The sequence below is a fragment of the Amblyomma maculatum genome, chromosome 11 (genome assembly GCF_055883805.1).
Source record: "Amblyomma maculatum isolate TAMU_Amacu chromosome 11, ASM5588380v1, whole genome shotgun sequence".
NCBI classification, from domain to species: Eukaryota; Metazoa; Arthropoda; class Arachnida; order Ixodida; family Ixodidae; genus Amblyomma; species Amblyomma maculatum.
In genome coordinates this window covers 68040013-68066180 of record NC_139354.1, presented here as the reverse complement: position 1 = coordinate 68066180, position 26168 = coordinate 68040013, and the positions used below count along the sequence as shown (strand labels likewise).

At 47.7% G+C, this 26168-nt stretch overlaps 1 protein-coding gene across 4 annotated transcripts in view; it reads left to right on the top strand.

Annotated features, from left to right (window-relative positions):
- LOC146174041 (uncharacterized) overlaps positions 1-26168 on the top strand; it is a 264164-nt gene that overhangs the window by 10248 nt on the left and 227748 nt on the right. Inside the window, exon 1 of one of the 4 annotated variants that reach the window (XR_014701981.1) lies at positions 13104-13283. The exons of 2 other annotated variants lie outside the window; for them this stretch is intronic. The gene's annotated coding sequence lies outside the window, so the exon portion shown is untranslated. Of the gene's footprint in view, positions 1-13103; positions 13284-26168 lie in introns of those variants that run through there. One more of the 4 variants, XR_014701976.1, reaches the window with a different exon arrangement.

The following is a 26168-nucleotide window of genomic DNA, read 5'->3' as shown; positions in this document are numbered from 1 at the left end:
AGAAATTACCCGGTTCATTTTGCCATTCTGCAGGAGAATATTATGGTTTCTGTTTAACATAGCATTCAAATTGGTGTCTGAATATGAGTAGATCAATATAAGGTCAGAATGGGAGCAAGGCTGTACAGGCTTGTTTCGATTTCAGATTTCAGGGCGGACGTATGCTCCCACGTTTTCACGGCATCATCAATAACGGGCTCCGGGTAGCGCTGTCCGTCAAAATCCTTCCAATCGAGTGCCTCACAGCTAGCATCAAAGTCATCTTCAGGAAAGCATATGCGCTTGAATGTTAGAGCCTGAGTGTACGGTAATGTTTTCTTGCAATTATTTACGTGGCTACTTTTGAAATGCAAGTGCTGGTGGCTCAGTACATCGATCAGACGGGAGTGGTATAGATATTTTGTGTCGTCTTTGAGCAAATTAATATTTTTATGGTCGTGTCCAGCCACTTGCAAGACTATATTGACATGCTTTAGCACCTTTTAAGGAAGGATTTTAAAATTTCGTGTTTCTCGTGCACACGGGCTCTTCAATATGTGCGTATGCTTCACATAACCCGTCGGCACATGGCAGAACATATCGATGGAGATGCTCTTGTACTAAGGGTTAACACTTGACTATCAAGATCATATAATAAATAAAATAACTTCAAACAACATCTGCTTAATTCGAAATACCTTCTTGAATGTGTGCCTTAGTACTGCAACCCACGTCCGTGCGACCGAAAGATAGCTATTTGTTTTAAGAACCCGCCTTAGTTTACACGGTCTCATCACTTCTCAAAAAAGGAAGCAATTATCATGATGCTATATAATGCCTTATAGAACAGTTTACTTATATTCTGACGAGAAGTGGTCACTGTCGAAAAGTAGCATAAATACTGAGCGCACATTTGTTGTTAGCATTGCGCCACTCCAGTACCAGCGTCTTAGGAATTGATATTCATGGCAGCATACATATTGTTACGCCCTTAGCGTTGCGACGGAGACGTTCTAGTCGGTTCAGTACGCTAGGTACACACGGCTAGCGGGAACGACACAAGTGCCACAAGACAGAGGTCGAACGGGCGCGCACACTTCTTCCTCTTCCTTCTTTCTTCCTCCGTGCTCTGTTCGAGAACAAGTCCGTAACACTTCGCCCGTCGCAGGCGAAGCCCTCCGGGTGAGTCAATCGTCAGCACGAGGATGACAGGGTTTCAGACGCGCGACGTGGGCAAGCTCAGTTCGTGAAGAACGTCGGCCACTTTTGGTAAGGCGCGCAATCCGATAGGTGAGGTCACTAATTGCCTCGAGGATAACATAGGGACCGATATAGTGCGCGAGCAGTTTCTGACTTAAGCCACGCTTCCTTAGTGGACGCCAAAGCCAGACCATATCTCCAGGTAGGTAGGTGACGTGGCGATGGTGGTCGTCGTAGCGGGATTTCGAGCGCTTTTGTGAGGCGAGAGTTCTCAAGCGGGCTATCCGGCGGGCTTCTTCAGCCCGGCACAGGATCTCAGCAATCTCAGGTTCGTCGTCTGTGGAGAACGGGAGGATGGTGTCGAGGATGTGTCGAGGAGACCGGGCATAGAGGAGAAAGAATGGACTGTAACTTGTTGTTTCCTGTTGGGCGGTGTTGTATGCGTATGTTATAAATGGTAGCACAGTGTCCCAGTCCTTGTGGTCGGCGGCGACGTACATTGAAAGCATGTTGGTGAGTGTCCGGTTGGTTCGCTCGGTCAACCCATTTGTTTGCGGATGATACGGAGTAGAATGTCGGAACTGCGTTTGGCACAAACGAAGGAGTTCTTCGACAACATCAGCGGTGAACTGACGCCCTCGGTCGCTGATCAGCACTCGGGGAGGCCCATGGCGCAGTATAACAAAGTGCAGCAGGAAGAGGGAGACTTGGTGTGCAGTAGCCGATGGAAGGGCTGCCGTCTCACAGTAACGAGTGTGGTAATCAGTGCAGATGAAGATTCAGCGGTTGCAAGAATGAGACTTGGGAAAGGGTCCCAAGAGGTCTACCCCGACTTTCTCAAAAGGGGATCTTGGAGGCGTCACCGGATGAAGAAGACCAGGAAGAGTGCCGGCGGGGCGTTTGTGACTCGCACACTGAGCACAGCTAGCCACATACTTCTCAGTGGTTTCACGCATCCGAGGCCAGTAGAAACGCTCTTTGATGCGATAGAGCGTCCGCGCAGATCCCAGGTGTCCCGAAGTGGGGTCGTCGTGCATAACGCGCAAAACAGAGGAGCGTAGGCTGACGGGCACCACCAGAAGATAGCGGAGACCAGTGGGAGAATAGTCCTTTTTGTACAAAAGACCACTCCGTATACAATACAGACAAGAAACTGTAGGGTCCCTTGCAGCGGTAAAGAATGGGTGGAGATTCTCATCTTTCCTCTGCTCAGTGCGGAACGTACGGGTATCGGGGAATGGAGGTACAACCGCAGCGATGTAATGATCAAAATTGTCGGCGTCGCATTTCGTTGTGGGAAGCGGTAAACGTGAGATACAGTCCGCGTCAGCGTGCCGGCGTCCACTCTTGTACAAAACTGCATAATCAAACTCTTGTAAACGGATTGCCCACCGTGCAAGACGGCCAGATGGGTCACGGAGGTTTATCAGCCAGCACAGGGAATGATGATCAGTGACCAGTGTGAAGGGACGCCCGTATAGATAACAGCGAAACCGCTGAACGGCGAAAACTACCGCGAGGCATTCTTGCTCAGTGATTGTGTAATTGCGTTCAGGTTTGCTTGAGGAACGACTGGCGTAAGCAATAACATGTTCCTTGTCGCCGTAACGCTGAATCAGCACAGCACCAATGCCAACACCACTGGCGTCCGTGTGCAGTTCCGTTGGAGCAGAAGGGTTGAAATGCCGGAGAATCGGATGTGACGTTAGTAAAAACTTGAGCTGGCAAAAAGAAGAGTCACACTCTGATGTCCACTCGAAGGGAGCGTCTTTGTGGAGAAGGCACGTAAGCGGGTTAGCAATGTCAGCAAAACGGGGAATGAAGCGGCGGAAATATGAGCACAGTCCTAGGAAACTACTGAGTTCCTTCACGTTCTGAGGTGTTGGAAACGATGCAACGGCCGCGGTCTTTTGAGGGTCAGGTCTGACGCCTTCACGATCGACGAGGTGTCCTAGTACCCAAAATCTGACGCTCACCGAAGCGACACTTCTTCGAATTAAGTACTAGACCGGCGTTTTTGAAGCAGTCAAGCACGAGAGCGAGGCGTTCGTTGTGCTCTTCGAATGTCCGGCCAAAAATGACGACATCATCGAGGTAGCACATACATATTTGCCATTTTAGTCCCCGTAGAATAGCGTCCATAAATCTCTCGAAAGTTGCAGGAGCATTGCAGAGCCCGAAAGGCATTACATTAAATTCAAACAGGCCATCGGGTGTGATAAATGCCGTTTTTTCCTTGTCGTCAGGGTGCATAGGGATCTGCCAATATCCCGATCGCAGATCAACGGATGAAAAATATGATGCCGAGAACAGACAATCTATGGCGTCATCGATCCGCGGAAGGGGATACACATCCTTCTTTGTTGCAGCATTCAGAAGGCGATAGTCGACGCAAAAGCACCATGTACCATCTTTCTTCTTCACCAGAATTACAGGGGCGGCCCAGAGACTGCATGACTCTTGAATAACACCCTTTTCCAGCATATCACGAACCTGCTCACTGATGACCTGGCGTTCTGTTGGTGACACTCTGTACGGCTTCTGACGAATTGGTTGTGAGTAGCCTGTGTCAATGCGATGCCGGGTACGTGTAACGGGAATGCACCGTGAGCCGCTAGTCAAATATGGAAGAATACTTGACCAGTAAGGCCTCCAAAGCGTCACGCTGGTCCCTGGTTAGAGAGCGGCTGATCATCCGATGTAGTTGCGAGTCAGGGGCTGGAGCGGCAGCACTTTCGTCAGGTGCGTCAGTAACCAAAGCCACCGACGGGGCGTCGTCTTGGCTACAGGTCGCAATCTTCATATTCACAGGCAAAACTACTGGTTGCGAAGAACAATTAATGGCCTATAGCCGTGAGCAGCCCTTGACCACCGACAGTAGGCAGTGAGGAACCAGAATGTATTTCTTTGCACAATTAGAAGGAAGCGGTGCCACTGTAGCGTCGAAGGTGTCGGAAGCACGGCTGGGGCACAAAACTGGGACGCACACCATAGACAAGGCTGGCACATTGGTATCCTCTGTTACACAGAACACATCCTCACGGACGTGTGGCTTCTCTAAGAGTCCAGAAGGAAGGGAACCATCAACGCAGAGTTCCCCAGAGCGGCAGTCGACCGTAGCGCCACACATTCTCAAAAAGTCAATACCTAGAATTATGTCATGCGTGCATTGCGAAAGCACTGCAAACTCCGCTGCGAATACCGTTCCACCCAGGGACACCGAAGCACTACACATTCCCAGGGGACACAACACCTCACCACCCGCACCATGAAAATTCACATTTCTGTCCCAAACAAACATAACTTTGCGTCCTAACCGCTTCTTAAACGATAAACTCATTATTGAAATGGTTGCCCCGGTATCCACTAAAGTCATTGTCGCCACACCATCCACAAGCACATAGACCGTGTTCTTTAACATAAACACAGATGGAGGAATTTCTTCAGGCAGCGCACAGTCTCCAGCGGCCTGACCTCCAGCGGCCGCGCTGACTAGTTTTCCGGCAGAGGCGATGCCGACCGCCGTCGCGGCCGTGGTGACGGAAAGCGGCGCGCAGAAGAGGCAGGTGGTGGTGAGACACTTCGTTCGGAAGCAGGAGAGTGGTTGCGCGGTCAAATGGTCTGGGGATATTCATACGAAGATGGGGGTCATTGCCAATTAGAGTCGTAGAAATGGTTACGTGGCGGAGCATTTTGGACGGACCGATCGTAACGGGTGAGTGGGCGGCTGCGGCAGTATCGAGCTATGTTCGCCTCAATGCCGCAACGTCGGCACACGGGGGCTGTGCGATGAAAAACTTGTAAGAATGTTGTAAGAGGGACTTGAGAAGTTGCTCTTCAACTTTTCAATTGACATTGATGCTCTAAAGTGAATATATAAAAACTAAACATTAACCTTATTCGCCGTTTAGTAAATAGCAAAACGAATACATTTTGGGGAAAACAGCTTGCAGATGTATGCAACTACATTTCTTGGCCTACCTCAAATATTTTATTTTAATTCTTGGTACATGTTAGCTGGGACTCCTGGCACATACACATGCCTATCCGCCTATATGGTATGATGGGTCAGCGTTCAAGGCTCCCGTCGGTGTCCATTTACGGATGCTCGTTCGCAAATGTGCGCTTCAATAAAGACTTATAAATTGACCCTATATTTTGTCTGCATCACATCGACCATATTGATTAGAATACAGCCGCCAGCTGATAGCCACGTGAAACCCTACCTGACATAAGTACCTACAAAAACTCGCTTTAAGCAATCTGTACGGACGTGTCTACGCTTAGCTTTTCTTGTTCCTCTCCCAAGACTGCAAAACTTTGAACTTAGATTCGCTGAGTCGCCGACGGGAGGGAACGTGCTTCTCATCGGCCCCTGCTATTATGCCAATTAACGCAGTGTTAATTTACAGTTACCGCGATATATTTGGTACCAAAGTGTGCGCGAAGGTGCGGGGCATCGACCGGTACCAGTTTTGACCAAGCGGTACGTGATTCTCCCGATTTACGAGGACTTTTCTCTGGTGCGGTGCGGACTTTTCTCTAAGCCTAACGTCGGCCTACCACGAGTACGGCCACCGGTGGCGACGGGCCCGGCCGCTAGGCCTAACCCGGCGACGAGTACGACCAAGATGGCGTCCGAAATGGAAGTGGCCACGTTGATGGAAGACAACATGACGTCAGCACCGAGCATCGGCAGTCTCGGCGGGCGTACGTGCATTGAAGTTCAAGGAGAGGACATTGCACCGGAAGAAGTCGAAGGCTGGTCGGCCTCCGGCAAGCGCGTCAAGCAGATCATGGCCGGCAAGGAAAACGGTGAGTCCGCCGCCATTACTCGCCAGTCTAGACCCAAGACTAGGGCCAGCTTTGCTAAGAGAGTTGCAGCCTCGGTAACGAAAGCGGCGAGGATGCCGATGGACATGCCGAAGGAAGACACTAAGATAGTCAGAGACCACGGGGAGGTCTCAACGTAGCGAGAACTGAGGTTTCAATAATTATGTCGGCCGTCATGACGGCGGCTCGAGTAACGAAGGAAGAAGCCAAAGCAGACACCATCTGCACGAACGCGCAACAAAACATCATCGTGGTCAGCACCCCGGACGAGAGGCGTGCCACGCTGTACTCTAAGGTCAAAACCCTTAACGTAGGAGACAGGACATACGAAGTCAGCGCCTACCGAACGGCGCCGGACGGCACGGTCAAGGGAGTCATCCGAGGCATAGCCGTAGCCGACACCCCGGAGGAGATAGCCGAAAACATCGTGAACCCGTGCAACCCCCTAGCGGTGGAGGCGCACAGAATCGGCAATACAACCACGGTGATAGTACTCTTCGCAGGAGAGAAAGTACCGAACTACGTCAAGTATGGCTCGATATTAGTCAGGTGCGGGCTTTACCGCAAGCACTTTGACGTGTGCAGGCAATGCGGCAAGATCGGCCATAGAAGAGACGTATGCCCGAATCCCAACACCAGAGTATGCTTCGGCTGCGGAATCGCGAATCCCAGCGAGGATCACAAACGCGAATGCAAGCCCAAGTGCAGGCTCTGCGGGGGACAGCATCCAACGGGCGAGAGGGAATGCAAGAACAAGTACAAGATGCCGTATGTGCTCAAAAAACGGCAATGGGAACGCAAGATGGAAGCCAGGCAGCAACAACTGGATCCGAAAGGCTTTCCGCCGCTGCGAGAGCCGTCTGCCGAGAGACCCCGCGGAGATTCGAGGCAGCGCGACAGCAGCCGCAAGAGGGACAACAGCAAGGGAGGCAGGAGCGCCAGCCGCCACAGACCGTCGCAATCGGGGGAAAGAGTCGCCTGGGCCGAAACAGTCAAGGCAAACATGGCAGAGAAGAGACAACCACCGGCGCAAAACGCCACGAAGAAGTTCCAAGAAGAGAACGGGGTGGTAATAAAAGCCCTAAGAGACGAGAACGAGAAGCTAAAGCAGAGAATCGCCGAACAGGACGCAACCATCAAGGAAATCAACGCGAAGCTAACGACATTAATTGCGATGCAGCAAAAGCAGCAGCTGCTGCCGAAGCCCGCACAAGAGAGGAAACAAGAAGAGATAACCGAGGACGAACCAGAGGTCGAGGTGGACCCGAGAGCCACGAAAGCGGCGGGACCGGCTCCCAAGAGGAGAGCCATAGAGGGCGCCAAGGAACGAAAGACAATGGAAAGAATCGAAAAACAGGACGACAGACTCGACCGTCTTGAGGCGATCAGCAAGGTAACCAACGAAAGCCTTACTGCGCTCACGCAAACGGTTCAGCAGATGATAACGAACATACAGAGCACGATCCAGAACATGATGGCGCAAACGCAAGCACAGATGCAGACGCAGATACAGGCACAAATACAAGGTATGGAAGCACAGATCATCGCCAAACTGCAGCAATCATGGACGGGACAGCACGTACAGCAACATCCACACCACCAGTGAGAGACCTCTTGGTCTGGCACTGGAACTGCAACGGCTTTACCGGCAAGAGAGCGGTGCTGCAGCAACACTTGCAGCAACTAACGAGGAAACCAGACGTCATAATGATTCAAGAAACACACAGCGAAGAGACGCCGAGACTGCCGGGCTACCGATCGCACGACAGCCCGCCGAGCAAAAGGGACCCGTCCAAGGGCAAGGGCAGAGGGGTCTGCACCTTCGTTAGGAAAGGGATCACCTTCGTGGAACACGAAATGATCGGCCGAAGCGCCATCGAACACTGCACGGTGGAAGTAATCACGGGCAAGAAGAGGAAGGAGAGCACTTTCCTGGTGAACGTCTACAGCAATCCGTCCCACGGACAACAGAAATTCAAGGCACTGCTCCACAAGGCAACTTCAGTCGCGGGGAGCAATACGCTCGTAGTGTGCGGAGACTTTAACGCTCCGAGCCAAGACTGGGGCTACCACAGAACGACGGTCAAGGGGAGAGAGCTGATGCAAGACGCTACCGACGTCGGACTGAACCTAATCACGGATCCGGCCTTTCCCACCAGGATCGGCACATCTGTTACGAGAGACACAACTCCGGACCTTACCTTCGTCAAAACTGACGGAGGATCAAGAGAAGCGAAATGGAGAAACACGGGCCAAGAGCTGGGCAGCGATCACTACATCGTGGAGGTCGTCGTACCACTCGAAGGCCAAGGCAACACCGGCATAAGGAAGCATCGCATTACGGACTGGGACGCCTTTCGAAAGGCACTATCCGCGGTGCAAGTGGACATTACGGACATAGAGCAATGGGCAGCCAACGTCGTTGAGACGACGGAAGGAGCCACCAAAGAGCTAGAGACGGACGAACGGATAGACAAGATGGACAGTCGGCTGGCCCACCTGATAGAAGCCAAGCATTCCATAAAGGCGAGGTGGCAGAAGCGACGAACCAACCGAAGTCTAAGGAAGAAGATCGCCGAGCTCAACAGGCAGATCGAGGTCCACTGCAGGGTGCTATGCACCCAACAGTGGAACGATGCCTGCAACGAAGCCGACGGACAGATGCACAAGGGCAAGACATGGAACATGCTGCGGCACCTCCTCGACGAAACCAAGACCAAGGGCCACCAACACAACAACCTGGCCAGGATCCTACACAAGGCAATCTGCGAACACGGGGAAGACGAGGTCAAGCGGCGCTTGGACGCCAGGTACCTGCCGACCACCCCCACGGAAAGACACCCGGATTACCAAGGCAAAGAGAACGAGACGCTAGATCGCGACATCCAGACCTGGGAAGTCAGAGTTGCCCTGCAGGATCTCAATGGAAGGTATGCCGCGGGTCCCGATCGAGTGACCAACAGAGCGCTCAAGAACCTCAACGAAGTGGCCATCGAAACGCTCACGAACTTCTACAACAAGTGCTGGCAAGAAGGAAGGCTACCCAAGCAATGGAAAGCAGCCAAGACGATCCTCATCCCCAAGCCTGGCAGGCCGCCCAACATAGAGAACCTCAGGCCGATCTCGCTCACTTCGTGCGTGGGAAAGGTCCTCGAGCACGTTCTCATGAACAGGTGGCAGCGTTACCTGGAAGAATCGGAGTTTTACCCAAATTCTATCATCGGGTTTCGGAACAAACTCGGGACGCAAGACGCCATGATCTTACTGAAGAACGAGATCATCGACGATACGACGGGCACCAAGGACAACAGAGCCGTACTCGGGCTGGACTTGCAGAGCGCCTTTGATAAAGTGAGGCACTCGGCTATCCTGGCCCAAGTATCCAGGCTAAACATGGGCAGGAGGACATGCCAGTACATCGAAGACTTCCTGACGGAACGGACCACCGAAATCTGTGCGGGAGACCTGCAGCTCGAAGAGAAGCTGGGCAGCGTCGGAACTCCACAGGGGTTGGTAATCTCCCCGCTACTCTTCAACCTCGTGATGATCGGGGTGGCCAACCGGCTAGAAAGAGTAGCGGGAGTCCGGCACACCATCTACGCCGACGACGTTACGCTATGGGTACCGGGAGGAAGCGACGGACACATCGAGACAACGCTGCAAGAAGCGGTCAACGCCATCGAGGAGCAGCTGAACGGGTCTGGACTCGTTTGCTCTCCGGCCAAGTCAGAACTGCTGGTGATTCCCCCGAAAGGATCGGCCAGGAAAAGAAAGAATATGGTAGTCAAGTACGAGCGTCCCAAGATCACGGTCAAGGCGGCGGGAGGACAAGTAATACCGGAGGTCGAGAAGATTCGAGTACTCGGGCTGCTCATCCAGCGAAACCGAGCCAACGGTGAAACGGTCAACAAGCTCGCGGGCAAAGCGGCTGCGGCAATGAGACTCATCAAGAGGGTGTCCAACAGAAAAGCGGGGATGAAGGAGGAGAGCCTGACTAGGTTCGTTCAATCCTTCGCAGTTAGCCACATAACGTACGTTGCCGCTTTCCACAACTGGAGGCCGAGTGAACGTAACAAGATAGACGCCACCATACGCAAGGCGTATAAGGCGGCACTCGGTCTCCTCGGGGGCACGAGCACCGAAAAATTCATGGCGCTGGGAGTCCACAACACGCTGGACGAAATAGCCGAAGCACAGAGAACGGCGCAACTCGAGCGTCTCTCTGAAACGAGAACCGGAAGACAGATACTGCGGGACCTTGGCCTCGAACCGAGGGAAGGCAAGCAGCAGAAAGACGTACCTATACCATATAGCATCAACAGAAAGCTCAGGGTCTTCCCGATGCCGAAGAACGTGAACCCCGAGCACAACAGGGAGCTGAGGTTGGCGAGGGCCAGGGCTCTCGTAGATCTCCACGCCAGAGAAGAAGGCGCCGCCTACGTGGACGCGGCGGAGTATCGAGGGAACACCACCGCATACGCGGCAGTGGTTGTCGGGGCATCGACGGGTGCAACGAAGACCGCGGTGAGCGTCCGGACTCGAGAAGCGCACCGGGCGGAGGAGGTGGCCATCGCCTTGGCCGTTTCCGACCCCGGATGCACTACAGTGTTGTGTGACTCTAGAACGGCAGTGAAGAACTACGCCAAGGGTAGGGTATGTAGTGAGGCCGCGCGCATACTGCGCAAGGCCGAAGACATCGGACGCAAAACTCCTGTGGTGATCAAGTGGTTTCCGGCCCACATGGGCAGTGACGTGTCGGAACGCGAAAACGTGAACCACAACGAGACGGCCAACTCGGCCGCGCGAGGACTAACCAACCGCGCGGCTGCAAGCACGGCCGACTCGGAGTCTTGGTCGCGGCGCAGTGCCAAGGACTAGATGACCACCTTCAACGAAATAGTGAAATGGTACAGACTGAACAGACAGACTATGCCGCCACCTCACCCGGGGCTTACCCGGAAGGAGGCAGTGTTATACAGACAGTTACAGACGGGGTCCCTGCTCACCCCGGTGCTAGCTAAGAACATGTGTCCGAGTGTGCACGCGAGCGACATGTGTAACTGTGCGCGAAGGACAGAGCCACCGCGGCTCACATCCTTTGGGACTGTAGCGTAAATCCGCGCGAAGCCAGCGAGAAGACGACGATTCCGCCGCAGCTAGAGGCTGCAACGAGGAGCTGTGATCAAGAGACACAACTCAAGGCCGTCCAGCAGGTCTCGGCAGCTCTAGAGAGGCAGCGACCGAGCGAAACCGAGGAGAGGGGGGGCAGCACCCCCAAGAAGGGGGCGGCGGCCCTCTCGAACCCGCGGAAGTAGCGAGGGACGTAACAAGACCTCAAGGAGCACAACGCACGAGACTGACGTAGTGGCCGCGTCACGGTAAAAGCTTGTCCTCCCTGCTTGGAGGGAGCCTAACCGATTCTGCAGGCATTTTAAATAAAAGTTGTTCTCTTTCTCTCTTTGAACTTAATGAAGAAACGTTCCCGCATTGGAAAGGAGGAGGAGGAAACAACTTTATTTAACGCATTGCATTAAGCGTTAAGAATGTCCTGGGCCAGGGTCACCAAGTCCAACTGATCTTGCAGCTGGTCAGAGGCTAACCAAGCCCGCCACGTTGGGGGAGGAGGGTGTGGAAAGTGAGGAGATTGGAAGGCGACAGGGCATGAAAAGATGCAATGCTCCAAGTTTGCATAGTGTTCTGGGCAATTTGGACATGCAGGGGAATGTATGATTCTGTATAGAAAAGATCGGGCAGGAGTAAGCAGTGTATTTAGTTGTATGCGTCTAAGAATGCGGATTTGCGTGGTAGTGAGAGATTTATCAGGAAGAGGAAGTGTACGGAATGTTTCTCTAATGTTGTCGTAGTGAACGTTGATTTCTTTTTTGTAGTGAAGAGTAGTGTCCCACGTTGGTGGATAAGGCCAGGGAATCCCAGGCACCCGGTGTTGAAGTTCGCGGGCGAGGCGATGCACTACCTCATTGCCTGGGATTCCAGCGTGACCAGGAATCCACCTCAGTGTTACAGTGTGGGGACGTAGTTTGGTAAGAGCTCTGTGTAGATCATCGTGTAGTTCTTCAGGAATGTGACCCGTGTGAATGGCGCGTATAGCTTGTATTGAATCAGTGTATATGGTGTATCCTGAAGGGTTAGGGGGTGCTTGTGCGAGGTCTTGAATACTGGTAACTATTGGTAGGGTCTAGAGAGTCGCTGTAGGAGCAGGATCTATGTAAGGACCGAGGGTACGCGTCACTACATCGCTACAGCTCTGAATTGAGTAAGCAGCCGCTCCGACGTTAGTTCGTGATGCATCTGTGTAGATGATCGTGGAATCTGTCGGGTGAACATGGTTGGAAAAGCGAGCGGAACGTCTGCCTGTGTTAGTGTCGGGTGCAACGTTTTTTGGAATGGGGATTATTCTGAGGTTATCCGGGAGCGAAGAAGGAAGGGTAATTATAGGGACCGCATTGGAAATGTTAGAAGACTTCGGTTGAGATTTCAACGCAATACCTATCCCTATGTGAGTTGACCTATTAAAGAGCAGCGTGCCAGCTCACAGGGCTTGGCAAAAAGAATGGTGTATATGCACGTCGCGTGGCATTTCATGCAAAGTAGCAATTAGTGACTGCATGTTCCTTAAGAGTGAGCATATAGTCCCAAGTTTTTTATACAGCCATTGAGCGTCCTCATTTTTCTGAGGCCGACGGTAACAAATGACCCAACCCGTAGCCGGATACTACAACTTTTTATGCCAAAATGTAAGAATGGTTGAAAAGGGCGACAAATTAATGAGCGTATAAGGTAGTGCTAGACAAATTATTCAGATATAGGGGAATTAAAGAATCCAAAACACTCAAGAAAAAAAAAAACAAGTTGTTATTCTAGCTGCGTTTGCATACAAAGGGATCCCTGTTGAATATATATTAGCCATTTAGGCATTATTGAGTGTTAAAACACCCCTTATAAAGATATCAGAATTACATACCACCAGGTCGAATTTCTTCTGATATTTCAAGCAAAACAGTATTGACACCTGCTAAATCCTTAGCATATATTGAAGGTTTGACGCGTTAAACAAAGAGTATCACGGGCTTATATTTCAAGCCAGTTTAGAGTAAATATCAGCGCCACTCAAAGAGAATTAGTACTCCTACATTTCCGCTATTTCTTCAAAGTACTGTATTCGATTTTTACGAGTACAGCCTATAAGTGTAGAAGATGAACTCTATTTTCCTCGCCCATGTCTATCTATTGCTCTATCTCACCATTGCGGAGTAAGTACTGCCTTCGTGTTGTTCCTCAGATCCCAATGGTACTTTAGTGCGCAATCGTACCTCGCATATCGAATGAAATTTGAATTAATCTTAACCTACCCGCTTTCATTTTTCAAAATTAGCAAGCTTTTAACTGTGTGTAAACTAATAAGATGTTGGAAGGCACTTTACGACATCGCTTGGCATGGGTTTTTTTGTGAGTTAGCTGTGAAATATTGGCACAGAATTGGGAAAAGTGTTAATCTCCTTCAGTATCTTTCATCTTGCTTGCATGTTGTTTCTGATTTACTTACTCTTGCTTCCTAATTTATTTATACCTCACCCCCAAAAATGATGTCATCGAGGGGATATAGGTATTACCAATAAATAAATTTGCCCAGTTTTAGGGGAGAGGAAAGGCGCAGCCTCGCCACTTCTCTACAGACACGTATGCTTACAATGAATGGCATATAATTAGAGGTACGTATACGACCTGTCGGAATCGCTATCGATAACTAATATCCAGCTTCACTGACATATGGATGCTGAATGGAAATGCAAATGGTATGCCACAAACCTAAACAGTGCACAAAGAATGGTTGCAGGACGAGATTTGTAAGATATCATGTTATATTTTTGTTGGTACTTCTTAATCTCGCCACTGATGACACAAGCAAGGGTTTTGCTTCATTGTTCTCTGGAAAGTTCTCTGGAGTATGTAACACGGCGGGTATTCGTGCTTTATTACTTCCAGATTTCTGTATGTGTATAAAGCGAGTTTCGATGCTTGAGTGCATATCGATTTCCCTCTGTGCCTAAATTTTGTTTTTTATTACGTGCCCGTTGGGTGATATTAAAGATAATGGTATATATCCCGATGTTTTTAACTAGGAATGAAGTACGCTAAATGAAATATTTTAAGCTAATGAGGAAATCGTATGGCTAGTTGTGAGTAGAATGCACACAAAGCACCAAACATGGTAAAGCAAGCTGGAGATCACTGGCACCAAGATGAAAACCTGGGTGAAGTTATCCGTTATATTAATAAGAAATCATCGCTTATTATATCTGGGACAACCAAACATAGCTATGTGCAAAACTGACCACGCTCAGAAGCAAGAAAGTGGGCGAATTGGCTTTAGTAAGAAAATGACGCAGGCGTGTCGTAATATCGAATAGGCTATTCGAGTTATTGAGCGTTTCGCTGTTGCCTGCCGACTATCCTGATTTGCTGAGTTGGTAGAGTGAGTGGTCCAGACAGGCGGTGGTCCCTGGTTCAATCTCCGCACCAGGCGAATTTTAAGGCGAAATCCTTAAAAAAAGAATGGCGCACAGTAATTGAAACAACTAGTTCCATAACAAACGTGGTATTATATTAGTGTTTTGTTTTATTTTTCTTTCGCGGTTTCCGACACACGACCAATCACGTTTTAGTAATCTCATGAGCGGCGATAATTTCTCGCCCTGTTTGCAGAACCGATTAGCGTGCCAAAAAACAAGACGTACCCGCAGTCCCGCTTCTCATCACTTACGCGCTACGCGTGCGAGATGGAATAGCGTAAACAAGGGCAACTGCGACGCGAGCAGGAGCTGTTGGCAGAGGCTGTCGGCAGAGGTAGTCACACTTTCGAGAGCGCATCATATACGGACATTGGTAAATAGTAACTAATTGAAACAGTTAACAGGTTAATTGGTGGAGTAGTAATGAGTAACATGGTAGTTAGGCAATTGGGTAGTTTACTAATTAGCTAATTGGGAATAGTAATTAACCAGTAGCGAAACGCCTGAAGTGCAGTCAGCAGCGCCTCGCCACTGAAGCTGTACCAAGCACCACGATTATGTCACACCTTCACTAGTACTAACGATTAATGGCTACCTAGTCCCTAACCAGTAGCAACTAACGGCTAACTAGTTATTAAACAATACTACCTAGTGACTAGCTATTCACTAACTAGTTCTAATTAGTCATTAGTCATGACTAAATAGTCATGAGTAATGAGATGACTATGATGCCATCACATGGTCATGGTGACGTCATCGGCCATGACGCCGTGACCAGATGTGAGACATCATTACGTCACATCTGGCCATGTCTAATAACCAGATGTAATAATGACATCACATCCGGCCATAGTGTCAGGACTAGTGATGACGTCACCAGGCAAATCACACATATAGGAAGCTGACCCCGCCGGGCTTTCGATCCAGGCGTTCGTGCGGCGCCATTCCTTTGGCACTTCCTCTAACGCTGCACCACTGAGCATATAGAAATAGACGCAGTACAGCAGGCTTCAGCAGTGTCTCAAATTGCTTGATAGCAAAGAAAAGCCACAGTATCTGTCACAATTCTAACAGGACACCATACCCGAGCTGTAAAAAAAAGAAGGAAGGGGCAGGGAAAAAGAGTTAAAGCAATGCCGTTGTAGAAGGCTTCGGACAACTTCGCATCACACGCTTTCGCCTCATTGCAGTTTATTTGTCAAATATTATTATTGTTATTATTATCGGTTGTTGGCTAAATGTTATTATTTATTGGTCAACTGATTATTATGCTCATTAAAAGTTTTCTCTCTCTCTCTATCTCTGGTCAAATGTGCTATTGAAATGTTTTCTTTAGCTATGATGTTCTGAGAAAACTACTTTTATAGCTTTCTTTTGTAGCCGTATGGCTGCGCTTGGATCGACGTAAATTTTTACTTCATTAATACAAATCCACTCCAACTTAGGGTTTCCCATAAATATCCGACCGACACCATTCCCACTTCGAATATTGATCTATTCGCTCATCTCATCTGCTGACTGTGCTGGCTAGCTCAGTTTGTAGAGCGACTGCCCTGGAAAGGCGGCGGTCCCGGTTTAGATATCCGGCCCAGGACAGATTTCTCGTTAACTACGACGTTTCTGAGAAAGCTGTGTACATTTCCTTTGTTGTCGTATGGCTATTTTTGTGTGGACGCCAATACGCAAATAATCCCTTATTATAAAATACGCTAGTGTGATTTTTCCGTAGCATTCCCATACTGGTCTGCATCATGTCAACGAATATGACGAAGTTAGGTGATCCAAGAACAAAAAGCACAAGAAACACCGTCCGAACTCACATAACTTTGTTCAACATGCCTCTTGAATCTATACGGTGTCGCAGCAGTCCGAATCATTATACGCGAATAAAAATAGTTATTATGATCTTGAATTGTAGCTCTAAGATTATCCGATCGGCTGCGTCTCTACACTAACAGGATGCAAAGTTCAGGTATAGCCAAAAAGAAACAAAAGCCGAAATTATGGAGGCCATGTGAATACACAAAGTGGACAACATTCTAGTGTCTCATCCTGCTCCTGCTCAAATTTGAAGTTTTTCCTGTCTCTGCGGAAACTTTGCAACAGGTATTCTTCAATATGGAATGGTTCAGTTCAGTTCAGTCGTTCAGTCGTGTCCGACTCTTCGTGACCCTATCGACCATATCACGCCACGCTTTCCGGTCTCTCCCTATCTTCCTAACATCACATAACTTCATCTGCAGCGCTTCGAGGATGCCATCTAACCATCGCGTTCGCTAGCTACCCCTTCTCCGGTGACCATCAACCTTTCCCAACATCAAATCTTTCTCCAGCGACTCCTCTCTTCTCATCAGATGACCAAAGTAGCTGAGCTTTAACTTTAGAATTTGAGCCTCCAATGAGCAGTCAGGGTTTATGGTCGACAATATCGACTGATTTGATCTTCTGGCCGTCCAAAGAACTCTCAAGAGTCTTCGCCAGCACTACAATTCAAACGCGTCAATTCTTCGGCGGTCAGCCTTTTTCACAGTCCAACTCTCGCATCCATACATCACAACTGGAAATCTTGCAGCTTCGCTACAAAATAAATTAGTGTGCAGTAAATATTAAACCTGATGCCGGTGAACACCTCCGGCAACGCACTCCCTCACCAGAACAGGAGTTGGCCACCCTGGTGCAGTAATTGGCCACAACCTCCTATGATAAGCTCCATAAAACCCCGGCCCTCAGTCACCAGCGGCTGCGGAACAACTGACCACGGCGGCGGTCAGACCTGTGACGCAGCAGGGGGTGCTAAGAAAGCCTGGCTCCGCTGGACAGGCCGCCATTGGAAACTGACCCTGGCAACGTTTAATGCTAGAAGCCTAGCTAGTGAAGCTAGTTTAGCAGTGCTGTTAGAGGAACTAGAGGGCATGAAATGGGATGTCATAGGGCTTAGTGAGGTTAGGAGGCCGAATGAGGCATATACTGTACTGAAGGATGGGCATGTACTGTGTTATCGAGGTTTACCAGAGAGGCGACAACTAGGAGTAGGTTTCCTTGTCAATAAGTATATAGCGGGTAATATAGATGAATTCTATAGTATTAATGAGAGGGTTGCAGGCATCGTAATTAGGCTTAATAAGCGGTATAAACTGAAGGTTGTACAGGCCTATGCACCTACATGTAGTTATGATGACCAGGCAGTTGAAAGCTTCTATGAAGGTGTAGAATCGGCAATGCGAAAAGTAAAGACGCAGTATACTGTACTAATGGGCGACTTCAATGCCAAGGTAGGGAAAAAACAGGCAGGAGGCAAGGCAGTAGGTGACTATGGCATTGGTTCTAGGAATAGCAGGGGGGAGTTACTAGTTGAGTTTGCAGAGCGCAATAACTTACGAATCATGAATACCTTCTTCAGCAAACGGAAGAACCGAAAATGGACATGGAAAAGTCCTAACGGAGAGACTAAAAATGAAATCGACTTCATAATGTGTTCAACCCCCGCCATTGTGCAGGATGTAGAGGTAATCGGGAAAGTTCGATGTAGTGACCACAGGATGGTGAGGTCCCGAATTAGCCTAAATCTGAAGAAGGAACGCAATAGATTAGTAAGAAAAAAACCCATCAACGAATTAGCGGTGAGGAGGAGGGCAGAAGAGTTCAGGATCTCGATACAGAATAGGTATTCAGCTCTAACTGAGGATGGCGACATTACCCTAGAGGCAAGGAACAATAATTTCAGAGATATCATTACTGAGTGCGCGGTAGAAGTAGGCGGTAGGATAGTTAGAGAGGATACCGGTAAGCTGTCTAAGGAGACGAAAGATTTGATTAAGAAACGGCAGAGTATGAAAGCTTCCAATCCAACAGACCAGATCGAATTGGCCGAGATATCAAAGCTAATCAATAAGCGCAAGGTGGCCGATATAAGGAAGTATAACATGGAGAAAATTGAGCATGCTGTAAAGAACGGGGGAAGCCTTAAAGCGGTAAAGAAGAAATTGGGCATAGGCAAAAACCAGATGTATGCGATAAGGGACAAGGCGGGCAACGTCATCACTAATATGGACAAGATAGTCAAAGTAGCCGAGGAGTTCTATACAGATCTCTACAGTAGCCAAAGTAGTCAGGACCGTAATGAGATTGGCGGTGGGGAAAAACAGTCAGATGTTCCACCAGTGACGAAGGACGAGGTCAAGAAAGCACTAGAAACTATGAAAAGGGGGAAATCAGCTGGAGAGGATCAGATAACTACAGATTTGCTGAAGGACGGGGGGGATATCGTGCTAGAAAAACTGGCCACCCTGTATACGCAGTGCCTGGTGTCATCGACGGTACCGGAAGCATGGAAGAATGCAAACATTATCCTCATTCAGAAGAAAGGGGACTCTAAGGACCTTAAAAATTACAGACCAATCAGCTTACTGTCTGTTACGTATAAGGTATTTACTAAGGTATTCGCTAATAGAATCAGGACAACCTTAGACTGCAATCAAGCAAAGGATCAAGCAGGGTTTCGGAAACGGTACTCTACTATCGATCATATCCATACCATCAATCAGGTGATAGAAAAATGCGCGGAATATAACCAGCCCTTATACATAGCATTCATTGATTACGAAAAAGCATTTGACTCAGTTGAAACCTCGGCGGTGATGCACGCATTGCGAAATCAGGGGGTAGACGAGCCATACGTGAAAGTGCTGGAAGATATATATAGTGGCTGCACAGCAACCATAGTTCTGCATAAAGAAAGTAACAAAATTCCCATAAAGAAAGGTGTTAGGCAAGGAGACACAATCTCCCCAGTACTATTCACAGCTTGTTTAGAGGAAGTATTCAGAGACTTGGAATGGGAGCAGTTAGGGATAAGGCTAGATGGAGAATACCTCAGTAATCTGCGATTTGCTGATGACATTGCCTTGCTAAGCAACTCGGGAGATGAACTGCAAATAATGATTGATGACCTAGACAGGAAAAGTAGAAAGGTAGGCTTGAAAATCAATATGCAGAAGACTAAGGTAATGTTCAACAGCCTCGGGAAGGAACAGGAGTTTACATTAGGTAGCGAAATACTGGAAGTAGTAGGCGAATATATCTACTTAGGACAGGTAGTACCCGCAGATCCGGACCATGAAAAGGAAATAACAAGAAGAATAAGATTGGGATGGAGCGCATTTGGCAAGCACTCGCAGATTATGACTAGCAGCTTACCGGTATCGCTCAAGAGGAAAGTATACAACAGTTGCATCTTGCCTGCACTCACCTATGGGGCTGAAACGTGGAGGCTAACCAAGAGAGTTCTACTTAAGTTGAGGACAACCCAGAGGGCTATGGAACGAAAAATGGTAGGGGTAACATTAAGAGATAGAAAGCGTGCAGAGTGGGTCAGAGAAATAACTCAAGTTAACGACATTCTAGTGGAAATTAAGAAGAAGAAATGGACATGGGCAGGACATGTAGTGCGAAGAGAGGATAACCGATGGTCGCTGAGGGTAACAAACTGGATTCCAAGGGAAGGAAAGCGTAGCAGGGGGCGGCAGAAAGTTAGGTGGGCGGATGAGATTAAGAAGTTCGCAGGGGTCAAGTGGATGCAGCTAGCACAGAACCGGGTTAAGTGGAGAGATATGGGAGAGGCCTTCGCCCTGCAGTGGGTAAAATCAGGCTGATGATGATGATGATGAAATATTAAGCCTAAGTCAAAGCGAAGCGATCAGGTTCACTCCTCACAGCGTTAGTCGCTTGCGATATCTCGTTTTTTTATTGCACTAATTGCTGCAGTCTTTTACGCTTCGCTCCGGACGTTATATTAAGCACCCTCATCACAATCTACAAATATTGATCACAAAAATGTATTTATCCGGATAAAAGTTTAAAGCACTCATTAGGTACTGAAGTTAACGTGGCGAGATGTGGCCAAGGAAAGCTAACCAAAGCATCCCTTGATATACGAGTGATTTAAATATACGTCTAGATATATAAATTTCCTTTTAATAACTCGCACTGCCGCTTAATGTTTTGACCTCAGCACAACACTTTTGTTACAAACTTTTTTTTTTTTTGCACAGGATAACATGTATTGAATACAAGTAGGATATTGTAATATGCTGCCAAATTTATACCTCTCTTGTTCAGAATGACTACCTCTCATAGTCAAAATGTCTACATGCCTCCACTACGGCATCTCTCAAAGCCTGAGTTAACCCCATAAACCAAACTACACCATCATTAAGAGGGGTACTGTCAAGCATTTTTCGGTTGGTTCTCATAACTTAGTAACTACACTAATTGAGAAGCGCATTATGCGATATTTCAGTTCCTCATGTTTGATCATGGAACTTAAAATATTTGTCTGCATTCATCGTTAAACAAGTGGTTTCCCAGGAGTTTTTCTCAGCCATATTTTCATATCTCCGACTGAATAGAACTGTTTCGCACTGTTTTAAGGTAATGACTTTCAAACTTGTGCAAACTTCTGTTTTGGCCTGTTCTAGTCCTTTCTGGCGTTTTATACCGCACCATACATAATAACTACTCGGCAGTGCTAGTCGCCAGTACAAGTACGTACATACATACTTCTTCCAGATAATTTCACCGCCATTCGTATCACTGCATCTGCCGCGTCATCACCTGTTTTTCTCTTTAATAGAAATATATTTTCTACTTTTCTACTTTTTATCTTTGCCACACGAATAACTAAAGAATGATTTCATAATATAGGAATTAGAAGCAAGCACAGTGACCATTTTAATTATTGTAAAACAACCGCTTATGAGAAGGAAGGAGGAAAAAAACGTCTCGAGTTGGTACATATGCAACAAATCTGCTTGGACACTGCCTTGGACGTGAGGGTTGCTAACATTCTTGTTGGCTAGACATATCCGCTCAGGGCAGAAGAGGTGTGCGACTGTGATGTACATGGGAGTAGAGGAGGAAGTCCTGGCTGAGTGTGCAAGAGGAATTTCGGTTTCTGTATTTTTCTACGATGCGCCGCAGTTCTGGGTATGTAAAACAAATTGCATTCTGTGTTATCCGCATCATCTGCTACGTGGGAAAAGATAAGCGGTAACAGGATATTTCAATCATTTGTATTAATTTTAAGAAAGGATGCAAACTGCCAGATTATCGTATAGATTCTCAACTGACTTTAAACGTAACAAGCAAAAAGCGGGCATTTCTCTTCATAATGAAAAGAGATACCAAATCACGGCCCCTCAGGCTGCTTGCTACTGGACGTTTATTGTTTCCATTTTTGAAATATTCGACCATCATCCTTCTACAACTCATTGAAAAAAATTATGTGCTCTCTATTCGTTTGCACAATCATTTATGAGGAATCCTTTCTAAAAGCGCTGCCCAGCTCGCTACGAGCAGAAAAGTAATACTGTTTAAACGATGTCTTATAAGGTTCACCTGTATTTTTGATTCATGACATGATATGTCTGAAGCAGTCCTCGTTCACCTATCTGACGTGAATTTCAGATCTGCCATGTTTTTAGAAAATTCGGTGTAATAATTTTCTTTCATGCGTTATTCAAGAATGATAGTTGATTATTTAACAATTGGATGCAATGAATGTCCAGTGCAGCCTTTGGTCTCATGCTTTAGGTATCTTGTTTCATTATGCGCAATTAATACAATTTTCACTGAGGTCTGTGGATGCCGTCAGGAGAGGTCTTGGTTTCCAGGAAGGTCAAGGCTCAGAACTGACCTTCGCTGTGTGGGCCTGGAATGGGTCGATAGGTGATAACAAATGGGATACAGAAAGTAAGAAAACATTAAAGGTGAATCAAAGTTCATTTGGTTCCAAACTAAATTGTATCATCTGGAGATCTTTTCCGTGTTGCGAATCCACACAACATAAGAATTGCTTTTGGGTTAAGACTTCATATTAGCACGACCAGCGTGGACTGGAGGCAGTGCTGCCTCAAAGGAATCAAGAACCGCCCTTCTTGTCCACACGTCAAGATCGGCTAGTGCTGCTGCATATAGAGGCATATAAAGAGGAACTAACTGAACGCAGCGAAAGACATTGAATATGCTACCATTGGCCAAACAAAGAAGTGATATGGCAGGCCAGTTTTTAAAGCTTCAAATGCACCTTGTTTGTCCAACTCCGCCGAGCGGTCAAGCGCGTTCAGGATTCGCATGTGCCACGCAGAGCGCTGAGACGTTCGTGTTGGCTGTGCGCTGCCACCGCATTAAGTTTTCTACCACGTTTGGGAAACTGAAATAAATATGAAGGCCGTACAGCAGTCGGCAGCGCCCGTGACCTGCAGGACCTTCTCATGCCTCCTATGCTTTTAAGAGCAAGTGAAGAAGCTCGCCACAGCCTTATCTGGTGAAATGCACTTACCATGCGGCTGAAATGTAGAAAACAAAAGGAAAAAAGGAGGCTCGGCTGCTATCTACCATCTCTAAACTGTCGTAATATTTCACTGCTTTTAGAACTTCATTCTATTTTCGCTTTCTTAAAACTATGTGTCCCTCCTTCAAAGCTATTAAATGCCGGCCTAGTATGGCAGTATTCAAGTAGAAAAACGCTTTTAGTGCCAGCATAAACTATTTGAAGGTGCATCTTTTGATTCCTTTACAGCAGCACTCAAGAATATATTACCTTTTTTTAAGTGATTCGGAGTAACAATGCGTTGCAATCACGACCATAGCTGTTATAGCATACTGTAACAAATACACGACCGAAAACACCTAATGGGTCAGTCTGCCCCCACACACTACACTCAACTTCGTCTTCGTTTTTCTCGGTCGCAGAGAGACACGCGGTGATATATTCGTAAGTCTTTTGAAGCTTAGCCTGCGAATTACATGGCTACATCTTCGAAATATACTTTGTCACCTTTCAGCGATGCAGACCAGTGGGCCTCGCGCGCTTGAGATTCAGTTTATGATCACAATATTGCGGTTTTAATTCTAGCAATGTTGACTACAACGCCTACAAACCAGTTAACTTTTACATGACGCAGAATTTCATGCAAACATTTTGTGGAATCTGACTCCGGTATAGTGCGAACATCTGTTTGGCACGCGATTTCCGACACACTCAGACGTGCTTGCGAGAAATTAATTTAAATCACTTTTGAAGAAGGTATGCCGCAGACACTATCAGGCAGAAAAATGTGTTCACAGACGGCAGTTTCACAGATGCTTGACCCGATGTGCCAGTTACCTTTCTCCTTTGTGCTAAGTATTGGCGTGGGAGAAAGCTGACTCGTAACGCTAGCAACTAGTATATTGAGAGGATGAGCGAAAACTATATACACAGCGGGTGAGGGTCCTGCGAGCGTGAAACTAACTGTGACATTTCACTCCTCCTTCCCAGTGTTCATTTGTCCTTTGCCTTAACGACCTTTCCCTCCTGTTGGAGTTCTGATGGGGACAAAGCTAATTTATTTTCTATTTTATTTCTCATTTATGAAGGCACATCCTGGCAGCAGCTCGCAGCTTTTTTCATGGCAGCTAACGTCTAGGCACAGACTCTCGATCTTGCGGTGCATCCGAAGCCGATATCCTACTCGTTGCTTTCCTACTCTCTTTCTCACGCTTAAATTTGTGGAGTGGATTTTCATTGACATTCTAGTTTTGCTCGCCTTGGTAGATGGCATGGGGGCTTTCCTCAGCGACTCTCTACCGCGGTGCGCAGATGGCTGGTTACATCAAATACTATGCCGACTAGTCGTTAAAGGCGCTCAATCCAGGTATAGCGCCTTACAGGTGCTATTTATAGCTTTTATTTTTAATATTCTATATTTTGGGCACAACAAGTTTCTGTATATTATATTTTGAAATCAAATATTAGTTTAGAGAATTGTCTATATTAAACAATTATTGCACGACATTGACTTGGCCGAAGCTTTATACCTAAAAGTGTTCAAAAACTTCAAATTGGGTTCCTGTTTGTGGAGTGAGAGCAAGTTATTCCAGGGAATTTACGGAGCGTAGACAAAATGCGAACCAGGTGCACTAGCGCTTCAATTTTCACTTCAGGTTCGGACATTACAGAGCTGTTAACGTATACCTTATTCTTGAGTATTATATTTAAGAAAAGGAAATCGATTTCATGGGAGCCCTTGGATCATCAATCATATATGCTATACTCCTTGGGTATGCAGACACCCTCGTGCAAGTAAAATAAAGCAAGGCTTTATAGGGCTCTACATCTGAGGGACTTCGACAAACTTGTGTAGTTTACGACAAATTGCTAATGCGTTTGTGTAAGTGGAAACTCAAGCAAAATGAAAGATGAAACTTCTCGCATTTGCCTTAATTCCGCTGTATCGCGCACGCTTTTCTAAAGAAGCCGCTGTCGGGCATGACCAATGACCAACACATCCAAACTGGTGATTTCCAGTGAAGTACATGCGCACTCAGCAATGTCATGTGATGTCATGACAATCACCAACCTCGGCAACTAATCAGAGCATATTCACGTCAACTGACATCTGTCTAAGATGATGAAAACTTGATTATAACACGTGGTCTCGAGATGACGTTTAACCATCGAAGCTAAGCCGTATCAGCAGCCAACTAGCACATACTACAGCATTATCACCCTGACAAATCTTCCTGAACCAAATGTACATCCAAGGGGTGAGTAGAGCGCGTGAGTAGGAACACTACATAATAGTTGTCAGGCGCACTAGCAAAATCCGTGCCTCTTCAGAAGAATCCAGATTTCACTTTTCATGCGATATCGTAATGGCCGCTAATCGCAAATCAACCGGCGTCTTCGTGTTTTCCGCTGTTGGTAGTGAGCGAAAAATTATTACTAGGCTGTAGCGCCTTGACGTCACAGCTACAAGTCCATGGACGCAATTTTCGAGCAGTCTCAAAGCTCACAGGAAAGCGTTGCGTTAACAAGCGAATGAAAGGTACCTACATATGATATGAAAAATAAAGGTGTCTGCCTGTCTAAGCTCAGTTAATTCACGTTTACATTTTTAGCTACGCCAACTATTGCAGACTCAAAAGGGTGATGACGCCGCTTCTGCCGCTTCTCTTCGCAACGCCGGAGCTCAGGACATTCGACACTTAGCCGCGTGCACTCACGCTTTCTCATCGAAGACATTCCATACATGACAGAATTCATCGTCCTCGCCGCTCATTTCACAGCGTAGTTTTGGGTTAGGACTTCCTCTCCACTTCTTACGCCGTACTAGACTGCGGCAGGGCTCAACTGGAGTTATCAACCCTCAGTGGCACTCCCATTGGCGTAATAGGAGCTGCTGCCACGACCATGGTCGTCTCAAAGTACACCGACGTTCTGCCTTTCTTTCCAGAGCTTGTACGCCATTGCAGTTTACTATAATTGCGCCACTGCCATTTGTGCACCCTCGTTACAATGCGTTCACCAGAAATTCGTTTTCCTGCCGCATGCCGTGCTGACAACTTTTCGCAGCTGAAGTGCTACTTTTGTTTGTAACCATTGCACGAGGCCTACCACTTTACTCCAAGGGAATCGCTTAGTATCGCTGCCTTGCGGGATCCTACCGCCCCCTTACCCTTCGTCACTATCACCGCCGGACATCACATCAGGGCATAACGCCTCTTCCTGCCCCCACTCCATCTCCCGACATTTTTCACAGGTCCATCGATGCTGGCCGGACGCCACCAGCCCAACTTGTCACC